This window comes from Poecile atricapillus, chromosome Z (genome assembly GCF_030490865.1).
Source record: "Poecile atricapillus isolate bPoeAtr1 chromosome Z, bPoeAtr1.hap1, whole genome shotgun sequence".
In the NCBI taxonomy this organism is placed as follows: Eukaryota; Metazoa; Chordata; class Aves; order Passeriformes; family Paridae; genus Poecile; species Poecile atricapillus.
Window position 1 is genome coordinate 15,102,722 of NC_081289.1, and position 11,159 is coordinate 15,113,880.

Here is an 11,159-nt window from a genome sequence, read left to right on the forward strand (position 1 = left end):
GTGAACAGCAGAATTCCCACAGTGGGAGCAATGTGTTGAGTCACTGCAAGTTGCTCTGTGCAGGTCTCTCTGCAAACTCTGGGGATGGACAACTGACAGAAGCATCAGGAGCACTAAAGGAGGCAGGAACTTCCCAAATTACTTTCCTCATGATATTTGATGCAGAGGTGGCTGCTAGCAGCATGCTATACACATTCCTACATGGCATGTCTGCCACAAACTCGAGGAGTTCCCAGTTCCTCTTTGAGCAGGATGATTCAGGACCTGCATGGGATTCTCCAGTTAGCAGCAGAAATCTCAAGAGTCTCTCAGTACGCTACGGACGTGTGAGCCAGAATCCCACGCTGCTGTTTTTGAGCCCCAGATTAAAGAACGCTCATGTTTGCACCAAACCATTCTGACAGATGCAAATGCCCTTAAGACATCAAAGGACCAGGAAACACTCAAAAGCTTGGCCTTGCCAAGCCTGCACGGTGGAACCATTTGTGAGCACAGCTGTTGTCACGTTACCTGTACCCGTCCTGAGCACAGTTAAGCTACAGGCTGATAAGGATGAACAATATTCAGCAAACTGAACTGGGATAAACTGTCCTGCCCTGCAAAGACAGCCTCCAAAGTTATCTTCTCTGATGCAAATGCGTAATATAACCTCTTTCACAGCCAGATCAAGTTCCACCTGGAAAATTGTCAGATTTCTGGTAGCGGTCAGAGCCCCACAGAAGATAAAGCTGGAATTTTTTAGCAGTGTGGGATGACTGACAAGTTAAACAACAATATATACCCAGCCATAAATATCCTGGCAAAATCCTGCTTTTTTATCAATAGGTAAAGCATATCCTATGCAATTTAAAAAAAGCTAAAATACCCATAAAACTGCACTTGTACATCATTCCAGGATAGGGATGGCACAGTGTCATCAGCCATAACAACAGCAGAAAACTCTGTCATGCTTTGGCTTCAATATTGTACAATAATACAACAATAAAAATTTGTTGGATTTAGAATCCCATGAGATAGCAACCACAACAAAATCACACATTTATCCTTGTATTGTGCTCTCAGAATGCATGTTCTCAGCCTTAGCTCCTCATATCAGTTTTAATTACCTTATGACTCCAGCAATGAGGTTTATTTTTAAAAGTTATGAGATTTGTATCACAATCAAAAATACTTGGCAATACTGTAACAGTGATGGAGCTTTGTACAGAAAACTGCAGCTAAAGAAATAAAAAAAAATTAAAAAAATCCATCCAAAAGGGATGTAGGGATGTATGTGGGAAAAACAGGTTTTGGTACAACCCTCCCCTAACCCAGCTTCTCAGGAAACAAATAATTTTTTTCTTAGAAATTTAACTGGTGTCCTTAGACCGAAGAAGCTACCACAAGACAAGTTTGCTATTGGAAGCAAACAGTATTAGATATAAATAAAATGTTATAAGAAATGTAAATGTGGGAAAGCACCACTGGGGACCCCTTCCCTCTCCCTTGTGGAAAAACAGCTTCACACACCCAAAGCCACAGGAATTGTGTGGGTGCTGAATAGGAAAGTACTAATGTGAACACACAGAAAACTTGTTGCTACTCACAGTCTAAGGCTTGTATGGCCAACTGGCACAGGTTTATTGTGTGCATCACAACGTTTTCTGTTTCTCATACAGTCCCACTTCCTAGAATAATGTGGTTATGTCAGAGTTTTGGCTTACAACTAAGAAAAAATGGATTTATGTCCTTTAATGGGCGTGGAAAAGGCCAGAAAAAGTAAGTATAATTCAAAAATTAGATCTCATTGTCTGGGTTTATCTTAATTTCTTAATCCTAAGCCTTAGTTTGTAACTAAGGTGAGGAAGGGCAATTCCCTGTTCCCTCTCTGCCTGATCCCTGTTTTTCAAAGGTTGGGACTCATGACAGTGCAGAATATTTAGGCCTGATTCAGCGAGTTACAAGAGCTACCAGAAACTAAAAAAAGGGCAGAGAAGTACACTGTGATATAACTGGGTTAACAAAGACGAATAACCAAATTTGACAGGCCCAATTTAGGTATTTGCAGATATCCTTCATTTGTTTATATTCCGTTCCTTAAACAAAAAAAAAAAAAAAAAAAAAAAAAAAAAGGAAAAAAAAATAAAAAGGAGAGTTTCTTCAATTCCTTCTGCTGCTGACTGTAGAAACTATCCAACAGCACCTGGAACTGAATCTTAAGAAATCTCAATTAAGACCTGACATGGAACCCTGAAAATCCAGAACACCTGAAATCCAGAACAGACCAATTATCCAGGTTGCTGCCAACATCTCCCTCATGCCAGTGCACACATGACCACGTATGAGCCATCCCAGGGAGTTGTCAAGCCAAAAACAACCCAGGAGCAGAGTGATGTGAGCAGCCATAAAGGTGTGACACAGGAGAAAAGATAAGTAAAGGTAAATCTGGCAGCTTCCTGCACTAGTTGCATATGGAATCAGAGAATGGTTTGGGTTGGAAGGGTCTTTAAAGCCCATCCCCCTGCCATGGGCAGGGACATCTTCCACTGGCCCAGGTTGCTCAGAACCCCATCCAATCTGGCCCTGAACACTTCCAGGGATGGGGCAGACACAACTGCTCTGGGCAACCTGTGCCAGGGCCTCACCTGCCAGTTTGAAGCCATCCCCACCCTTGTCCTGTCACTCCAGGCCCTTGTCAAGTCTCTGTTCATTTTTCCTGTGGGTTCCCTTTAGGCACTGCAAGGCCACAATGAGGTCACCCCAAAGCCTTCTCTTCCCCAGGCTGAACAATCCCAATTCCCTCAGCATATCCTCATAGCAGAAATTCTCCATCCCTCAAATCATCTTGGTGGCCTCCTCTGGACTGGCCCCAGCAGGTCCATGTCCTCGGTGTGCTGAGACCCCAGAGCAGCTGTACAAACTGCACAAGAGGACAAGAACATGGGGCTGGGCAGCAAAGCAGGAGTAGGAAAGCAGAAACCTGGACTTAGCCCTAGTTCTGGTGAAACCACACCCAGGATCCACAGGCTAGTCCCAGACACTCCAGTGTAGGTGTCTCTCCGTGTGTGACTGCCAAGCGATCCACACACAGAGCCAGGTGCTCCCTCGGCAGCCCACACACACCAGTAACAGCAGAGTAGGGAGGTTTTACACCCTCACTCCTGGCCCTCTGCTAGGAACACATTTGCTGCCCTTCCAGGTGAGAAGTGGGCACCAGAGGAAGCAGGATATTCTAATTAGAACCATTTCTAAACGAGCCATTGTTTTTATGGTTTAATGTTTCCTTGTCTCATTATTGCCACTGACTGCCATTCCAGTGAATGCACAGACAGCCTTCTCCCCGTAGGAAAGGGCTGGTTCTGAGGGGATGTTGCATTGAAGTGAGGTCAATTAGGAGACAGCTTGTGACCAACTCTGAAGACAAGTAAAAACATGTAGGAGATGCTAGGAAAAACCCTGGAAACCTCCTCAAACTATCTGCAAAGTCTAGCAGGGAAACAGTCCAAAGGGAGGGGAAGGGGAATGGGAAGGGGGAAGACGTGTTTGTGACCTTGTCTTTCAGATCAAGCTGTGCAAAGTTGTATAAATCAGGGGTTTAAATGCTGTGACTGCATCAGTCACAGCATACATCAACATACATCAGTCTTAGGAAATGCTTCTTATAATCAGCTTCACCAACTAGTACTACCTTATTTCAAGGTTTATAGTAGTAATTGCAGGCCATAGATGTTGTAGTTAAGATTCAGCGTTAGTTCCTAATACTATCATTAACAGAGCGTATTATAAAAATTAAAGAAAAAGGGGTACAGCCCTACAGGCACAATCTTAAAAAAATTAAGAAACAGCACACACCTATGAACAGTACCGACATTCTCTATTTCAGTATTATTTCCCCTTCTTTATCAATGGGTAAAAATTACATCTGCATACTTTCATGTTCAGTACACCTCCAAGTGTGGATTAATTTAAAGCATTCATTTTATACCAGCATAGAAATACCACAAACTTTGATGCATTAATTAAAATATTTTCTCCATTTTAATAATTAAACAAGTTTCAATGCATCAAGAACAACTAGAGATATTTTAATCCTTCCTCCCTCCATTTTAACTCTTCTGCATATGAATGAGGGGGCAGAGTCTGTTTCCCACCACCACCCTCCCAGATTTTATAAAACAGCACTCCTTGACAGCTTCATGACTCTTCAGATATTAGCTGAGCAATCAGGATCCTAAGATTGCCCTTTGAGAGTCTTTGAAGACATCAACTCTGACTCTTCTTGACTGGCCTATGGCTTCCTTTTCCTCAGCCCTATGGAAACACCCTGTGTAACACCACCTCTCTCTTTCCCCTCCCAGGTCCCACCTTATCAGATGGTGATGCTGAGGAGTAAAATGATGCCTGTGTGCCTCAACTTCACCCCAAGCTCCTGACTTCAGTGTGCCAGTGAGAAATTAGAGGATGAGGCAACTTAACAGTGGCCTGAGAGTAACAGTGGAAAACTGATCCAATAAAATTTCCTTCACCTCTTTTATGGCACGGTCACAAAATGACAGCTCTGGCTGAGGAATGCAAAGTCCTCGCGTCCCCCGGCCTACGCACATGTGCATGGCATATTCTAATTGGACTGGTACATACCTTCCCGTCCATGAGAGACTTCCCCTGGGAAGCCATAGGCACCAGGCAAATGAAATCGGAGACTTGGCTCCTTCACCTTCCCATTACCTGCAACATGCTTTGATCAGTGGGGCATATATAAACACATGAACGTCCCATCTCTGCCAAGGTCAATGAGATGCAGCAGAGTTCCTCCAGTCACCTAAACGAGTTCATTGGACTTGGGATGGGGCAAAATGCTTTACTGTGCTTAAAAAAAAATCACTGGATGTAACAGCAAAGGGTATGATGTGGTATGACCACTGTAGTTTGGGAAAGCTAAAAGCAATAGAGAGCCTGAAGGGGAAAGGGCTGGGATTGTCAATGGACCATGCCCAAGAAGGAAGGAAGAGCCAGAGTTCTTCTTGGAGTCCTCTTCCCAAACACCCTCCTGTATGGAAAATTTGGTCTAACCTCTGCCAGACTGACGCACCTGAGGAACCCAGCTTTCAGCACAAATCTTTGCTGCCTATTACCGAAGCCAGCACCTCACCTCTTCGATTTGTGCCAGCTAAGGTGCAATTACAGCAATCCCCACAGCAGGACACGCAGCAATCCTGCTTTTGATGTAAACGTGAGGAATACCCCAGCATTCCAAACCTTTTGCTACTCCTGCACTTGCCCTAACAGTAGGTGGCAAAGATGCACCCTGCTGTTTTAAGTCTTGCCTCTCCTCACAGCTACGGCTTATGAGCAGTATAACATGGGTGCAGCCACTAAAAAATTTCAAGTCATTGGGGCCCACAAAGGATAATTTAGCTGTTATCACCAGTAACATAATCCAGACTGGAAGGGGAACACACATTAGGAGCTCTCCTTCCTTCAGTGCCCCACTGCAGTCATTCACTAAAAGAAGTCTCTACAGAAGATTTAGATTGTAACTGGTTTTGGCATATTTTAAGGGCAACCAAGAAAGGTCCCATCCAGCAGAATTTCCCGTTCCTAGCTCTAGCTGTTTGCAGCACTTTCTGCCTGTCTGAGGGTCATCTTTGCAGCTAGGGCAACAGTAACCCCTCCTACCTCACAGCATTAGGCAGGGAGTGGCTGCTCAGTGTACTGAATATGCAAAGACCTGTTAAAAGCCCTGTATCTGATTGCAACCATAAGCAAAGTCTTATTTAAGCAATCCCTTCCCCAACAAAAATGTATCAGCTGCTCACTTTATTCTTTCCCCCCAGGTCTTTTTGCCTCCAAGTTCTTCCAGATAACAAAACACATTACTAAGGTATTTTTCTTTTGTGATGTAAAGTTGTTTACTACAAATAACAGATTTTTCACACAATGTAGTGCACATAATTAGTTGTTTTGGCTCATTCTGGTATCACGCTTGTACTGGAGGAGTCTCACCGCCCAGTCAGTGAAAGCCCCACAACCTCTCACACATCAGATATTCACTATAGTTGTCTATTTCTCATTGTGCCCACATTCAGGGGAGATCCTTCTTCCAATTCCATCCATTTTATGAACTCAGGATATACAGCATCTGTTATTTCTTGCTCCCACTAAACACGAAACTGTGTTTCTCTACCAAACTATAGTTTAAAACCAAGCTGGTGTTTTTGCACATGCTTTGCTTGACACTTCTGTATTTGTCTCCCACATCAGTTAATACTTTTTTCACCTTTCAGTGCACTTTGTTCCCTCTTTTCAGCAGTCACAACAAAACCTTTTACAATGCCACATTTTAAATTAAGCTTTCAAAGGCAACATTTTAGTAAAACACAATTATAATATATTTCAGGGCAGATTTGCTTCCATACGGCCTCACTGAACATGAGATTTCTGATCATGCCAGTTTTCACTACATACACAATGTGGCACATCTCACATTTTCTTGCTCTAGTCTCTTCTAAAGTAATTTTGCTATGATTATCAGAGCCAGAATCAATCCATCTTTCCCCTTTTACACTCAGATGCTTATTTTCATGTCTGATATCACTGTTATCAATCACTCAGCGACTGGATAGGCAAAAATGATGTTGGTAGGGAATGAAGGAAGACATGTCTGTGGTGCATCTGATGATACGCACCAGGCAATTCAGCTGTCATGATTCTTCTAGACACACAGACACAAATTTTAGCTGCTTTTCACAGCCCTGGCCCTCCTTTGTGACAGAGCACACACTACAATGACATAACTTGCATGCCTGGCCTTACTCTTCCAGGATAAGGCACACTTCATTGTTCCAGCACACCTCCAAATTACTCATCTTACTCTCTTTGCCCCTCTCCAAAACGAAACAGCTCAGTTTACTCATTGTGCAGGGGCAGGAAGACAAGGTGAACTGTAGGAATGATGTGAGAGGACGACTGCCTTCTCAGATGGCATCAAAACAAGCAGTGCTCACCCTGTGCTGACAGGAACACCTTACAGCCTCCCTTTCAGCCTTCCCCACATGCCCTGACAGAATATTCCCTCTTCCCAACTGTGCCCAGGGATGAGAAGAGAGTGACAATGCAATTATGTATTCCCTATACACATCACCAGTTAATATTAAGAAATTACTGGGTGACTTGAGTGGTAAACCCATCTCCCTTGATCACTTGCACATTTAAGAAAACATGCCATAACCCGTGATTTGTTGTAAAAATATGGGATGGTCCCACTTCCCTTTTCCTGTCTCCCCTCAGCATCCTCTCTCTGCCCCAGGGCTTGTCACATCATAGAGTCAGGACAGGGTTGTGTGTTGTACTACAGCCTTGCCAGTGCTAAACCTGCCCCGCCTCCCCGCCCCCCCCCCATCCAGAGATTCTGCTTGCCTGTACCTGGGACATGCCTTTCCAGGAGAAAACACCTAGCCTACAGGTTGGACTGCAGTGATCCTTGTGGGTGCTTTCCAACTCAGGATATCCTACAGTCTTGTGGGGAGGGGTAGAGAAAGGAGAGAAAAGTGCATCATTCCCAAAGCACTCTAAGATCTACCAGCTCTACTGTATTCAGACTCAAGCCTGAGTGAGAAATATAAGATACTGACAAATATCTTCATGTGCAAAGCAAGTCACAGAAAAAGAGAACAAACAATGAGAAGAGTTGCTTGAGCCATGAGCCATACCAACCATCAGGACTGAATCCTCACAGTTCTAAACACCATACACTTCTCCTGTCCTGAAGAGCTTTCAGCATACTCAGAACATCCCTTCTCCCCTAAATCCAGCAACAGAATGGAAATAGACACACTGCACCTTGACAACTTCACTAGCAGCCTGGCAGCCCTCACCTGTAAAACCAGACAGTGATCTCAGAGCACCTCAGAAAGCAGACTCAAATGTTGCAGCTGGATTACATTTCATAGTCTAGAGTTACCCTTGGATTGTACACTATGGAATACCTACAGTAAAACTTCTGCATCTAAACTCAGGCTTAATCCCAGGATCTGCAGCCCAGACCCACTAAAGACATCTGATGCTACAGCATCAGAGCTTTGCTAGGCACTGGTATAACATCTTTTCCCGTGAAAGCTATACTCTTCCCATCTACTCTTTCCAAGTTCCCACGAGCCCCTCATCACAGACAGCAATCTATAGTGAAGATTAAAGACCCAGGCAAGATTTAAGCTTTTCAAATAATCTGTGGAGGCATTTTTGATCATTCCATCTGTAAAGGTGAGTGTAAAGCACACATACCACATAACTTAAACATCCTGATTTTTTGCAGCTGCCCAGCAAGATCACGGGCAAAGCATCTTCTTCTACTACTCCTCCCAACAGTGGCCTTTGTGTTAGTTTAACACTGCTTTGTGCATCTATTTCTATTATCAAGTGAATATGCAAGTGTAACCATGGCAGCCACTTAGCAGCAGATGTGAACAGGGACCATGTCTAACTAGTTACAGGTCTGCTTGTAACCCACACTTGTGCCCCCTGATTATCTCTGGGCTTCTGCAACATGAACAAATCATGCCCTAACATGACCAGGATTCTAATCTCCTCCCCTGCCTCCAGAGGGATGCATTTTGGATTCATAAACTCTACTGCTGCATTCGGTGATGAAGCAGGAGGTTCCACTCACCTCCCCCAGTCACTCCCGATGCAAGGCTGGGTCTGCTCATCAGTGCACAGCTCAGCTCTGCCCATGGAGGGGAACACCCAGCTTGTGGATCCCACTGGATCACCCCAGCCTGGCCCAGGTAAAGATTTGGGAATTTCTGTGTACGATCATTAGGAACCCCAGTGCTTAATGCTCTGAGCACCAACAAGGCCATGGGCAATGAATCTCATACACTGAGCTCCTGCCTGCAGCTGGATGTTCAATTTGAGATCACAAAAAGGTGGTTTGGTGTCCAAATGTCACACACTTCTCCATGACACTGCAAATAGGATACATTTTCAGGAAGGGAATTTATGGCCATCTCTGCTTCAATGCAGTATTCTCCCAGAAGCAGGTTCCTGTGCTTCCTCACACCTCAGTTCCCTCCTGGTGTGCTATCCAATTACAGTTTCTTCAGCCACTCCTCCTCAACCTCTCCTAGCATCAGAACACCCTCTATTTTGTATATATTTACATATGTGTGTCTGTTTATCTATGTGAATTTGTACATGTCATGGTAATCACCTTCCCTCTTCTAAATTTTTCCCACTATCAAAACTAATAGCCCTCCCCCTGACCTTGCACTGAACTTGTACTAAAGTCATGGGAATTTCTTCTTCAACTTCATCTCACTTTTAATCCAACCCCCCAAACATGAGGTCAAAACAAGTTCCCACCACAGGCTCTGTTCCTCATCGTGAAGTGTTCTGCATGAGACTTGAAGGAATGGTGTCTAAAATAATAGATGGGGAACGGATTTTGTCTCAGCAAACTCTACTCGAAGGGCAAGAAAGCTGTAGTCACTTGTAAATGGAAGAGACAAGATTATGAAGCTTTCCCAAAAGGGCACCCCACCCTGCTCAGCACTGAGCACCACAGAGACCTCACATCTAGAATGCATGAATGCATTAACTTGGAACTTTTCTGCACCACTGAACCCTTCATAGGTAGCAGTGTGCCACAGCCAAGGCTCAGACCTCCTTCTTCTTACTTTAAATGCTCTTTCCTACACAACAAATTTCAACACACATTTCTTGCCCAAAGACATAAAAGCAGTTGACCTAAAACCAGCCATGGTTAAACCCAGTTCTCCCAAGCCACACAACAGAGTTACCTGCACTACTGAGTAAACCAGGGCAGCTGCTCTCACATGGCAGATGCTGAGGGAAGGTGAAAAGATACCTTGCTTTCTATGAAGATTTAAGGTAAGGCGTACTTGTGACAATTCTTAGTTTCACCAACTCTTCACCCTGCCAAAAGGAGTTCCACCCTCTGCCCTTTCTCTTCTGGCGGCAGAGGTGCACGTGTGGTCTCACAACAAACCACAGCAGAGAACCAGCAGAGATGACAACAGGCAAGCACAACGCCTTCTTTCAACAGCAGTGCCAGCTGAGAGGATTTGTGCAACCACAGCCTGTTTATCCAAGCATAGAAACGCAGGAACTAAATGTGTGATTCTCTCTAGCATCTAACCCTGCTGTTGGAAGAGGCTGTCCCTCACCATGTTTCTCCTGCCCAGTGTCACACTACACTTCTTCAGCAATCTTTGACCACAAGGCAGGCTAATCCAACTTCCATACTTTTTCTCTTACAGGAAGGAGGTTAATATTCACTTGGAGCAGTGGCTGGACTGATCTGAGGCTGCTTGGTCACCAGAGTCAATCCTAGGGAAGCCGCAGGAGCTTGCAGTCAGGACTGGATGAGAAGTGGATCACTCCTTCAGCAGCAGCATGTTGTGCTGCTGGGCTGCTCATCATGTGAAGCCCAGCTCCAAGCAACACGAGTTATTCAATCACAGTTCCCAGGAAGCACAGTTCCCTAGGCACCCTCCACCACTGCTCTAAACCATACTGACCACCCTGACTCCAGCTCCACAGCTGCCTCTTCTCAGAAGGAAGAGCTCAGCACGGCTAACAGCCATGGGCTTGCAGTACAGCAGGCCATCTTTTAGCTGGAACATGTTGTCCTGGCAGCAACAGGCTCCATCACCTGGCACGGAAATTTGTAGCAAGACTTTATGGTTAGGAGCCACGCTGGACAGATGAAGATAAGAAATTAGCGAGGGTAATCAGCCATTGGAATAATTTACCAGGGGAACCAGTGCAGCCTATCACTTGATATCCTGAAATCAAGACCGGGTACTTTTCTAGTAGAATTTTGGGTTTGATGCAGTGATAACCAGCTGGGAATGTAAATACCTGCCAAGGGTCAGGTGAAGGTATCTGTACCCAGCTGGCTGATAGTCTGAACATCAACTGTGTGATTACCTCAGGAAAGAGGGAAATAACCTCTCGGTAGAGTGCAAGTGCCAAAACAATATAGCACAATTGCAATTGCACTGAAGTCCCTTCTGAGTACTTCATTAAAAGATTCAACAGGAGTTCAGTGAGGATCTGCAAAGTGGAAAGGAATTGCAAAACTTCCGAGGCATGACTACTGAAATAAACTAGCTGTGGATAATTTAGCCAAACAGTAACTAAGCAAACAACATCAACTG